A 2,324-nucleotide genomic window follows, 5' to 3' on the forward strand; every position below is an offset into this window, starting at 1 on the left:
TCCTCGGCTGCTCGGCAACTCTCGGCAACTCCCGGTAACTCCGGGCAGCGCGGCCCCGGCGGCGCCCCCGTGCGGCCCGGCACGGCAGCGCGACGCCCGAGCGAGGGAGGCCCCGCCCCGGACCCGCCCACAGGCTGGTCCCGCCCCCAGCGGCCCGCCCCCGATCTGGTCCCGCCCGCGCCCTCGCTCCGCCCCCCAGGCCGCCCGCGCCCCACCCCCTGTATGGCCCCGCCCCTCCGAGCCATCGCCCCGCCCCCCGGACCGGTCCCGCCGGCCGTCGCGGCGTGCCGGTGAGATCGGCATGAGCGGAGGGGTCTTTGTACCCTGCAGGAGGGGAAAGGCCTGGCAGAGAGACGTGGTCTGGACCTCCGAGGAACAGTGTTGTCCGTTCAGAGGCTGCTTTTACACATGAAGAAAAGAAACAAATTGTCCAGGGTCAGTTAACAAGTGACAAGTGTTAGGATGAGTTAGGTCTTCTCACTCGCAAGAGAGGTCCCTTTCCTCCAAACTAGGCTGCTCAATGCCAAGATTCATTAATATAGTGCTCTTGGATAAGTCCACTTGGGTAGTGTTTGTGGTTTACAAAGCTGTTCCACACAGAGCATTCTTGTTTAATATAGTCTATGTGACGACCCTGTATTTTTATTCCCATTACAGCAAGGAAAATTGAGGCAGAAGCAAACATTTATTGAACACTTCTGTACACCTGACATTCTGCTAAGTCCTTTGCAAGTTCTATTTAAGTTCCCCCAACCATAACCCCAAAAGAGTTCTTTCAGCTTCCAGCTCCACCCTACCTTGTGCAAAGACTTTGCTAGGTATTTCAAGATGAATAAAACACAGTTCTGTTTTCAGGGTACTTTCCTAGAATCAACAACAATTGTTTCCCAATTCCTCAGACTGGGTCTTAGAAGGGAATAAGCTAATGAGAGGTAAGCCTACCTATCCCCTCAGATATTCATAGTCACTGGAGAGAGGGAAGATTGGTTCAACCACTAGCTATGGACCAGGCACTGAGTGAAGGAATGAACAAGACAATCAGAGTCCCTGACCCATGGCACTTACATTCTAGTGCAACAGTCAGAAAACTTTTTCTGTAAATATTCTAGGTTTTTTGGGCCATACACAACCACTCAGCTCTGCTGCTATAGTGTTACAGCAGCCATAGATACTACATCAATGAGTGAGTGACTGTGTTCCAAATTTATTATTTTTATTATAACATGTTTAGTGTATTATTCTAACAGTGAAAATTAATTTCAAATTAATTTTCATGTGTTGTGAAATTCTCAGATTGTGGGCCATACAAAAACAATTGGCTGTCCATGGGCCATAATTTGCCTACTCTTGTTCAGGTGGGAGAAGCAGACAGTAAGCAAAAGACTTACAGATAATGACAACTACCTGGGAGGAAATAGGATAATGTAGGGTGGAGATGATGGCTTGGTTGAAGAAGCCCTTACTGATGAGGGGACATTAAGTTGAGTGCTAATGATGAGAATGAGCCCACCCTCTGAAGAAATGGGAAAGAGTATTTTAGGAAGAAGGGAGAGCAAGCAGAAAGGCCCTGAGGCAGGAAAGGGCTGAACAATTTGTAGGAAGAGAAAGGACACAAGTGTGCCTGCAGCTTGGTAAGCCTGGGGACAGGGGGAAGGTGATGGGAGATGAAGTTGAAAAGAGAGGCAGGAGCCAGCTTTCAAAGCGTCTTGTGGCCGTGGAAGGAGTTTAAATTGGTTTTAAGCAGAGAAGTGGCATGATCGATTTACTATTAAAAAATCACTCTGGCTACTGTGATGAGAGTGGATTGGAGGGCATAAAATGAAAGTAGGTGGCTGTTGCAGTGATCCAGGGGACAAATGGCATAGCTTCTACTCAAGTGGTAATGGCAATAGAGAGAAGTGGGTGGATGCAAGAGATATGTGGGACATAGAAATGACAGAAAATTTTCTGACAGATCAACTATGATGTGTTAGTTCAGGTTCTCTGAGAAGCAGACAGTAAGATCAGGTTAGACATGCACAAGATTTATTGAGGGAGACATACCTGTGAGGAAAAAACAAGGCAGGATCTGAAGGGGGCTGGCTGCAGATTCAGCTCCTATAGAGGACAGGAAAGGAAGGGCAGGAAAAGTTGTAGAAATGATGCAGTTCTAAGGAAGTTTCAGGAAAGTCAATGGAAAGTTTTCAAGCCAATGTCTCCCGTGATAGGAGTCCTATGTCTCCCAGGAATGGGCCTGCCTTAGTATGCCTGCCACGCTCAGTCACTGGTGGGGAGCAGTGGGTGGGAAGTGCAGCCCAGAACATGGTGATATATTTCAGAGCTGG

Source organism: Diceros bicornis, chromosome 10 (genome assembly GCF_020826845.1).
Source record: "Diceros bicornis minor isolate mBicDic1 chromosome 10, mDicBic1.mat.cur, whole genome shotgun sequence".
In the NCBI taxonomy this organism is placed as follows: Eukaryota; Metazoa; Chordata; class Mammalia; order Perissodactyla; family Rhinocerotidae; genus Diceros; species Diceros bicornis.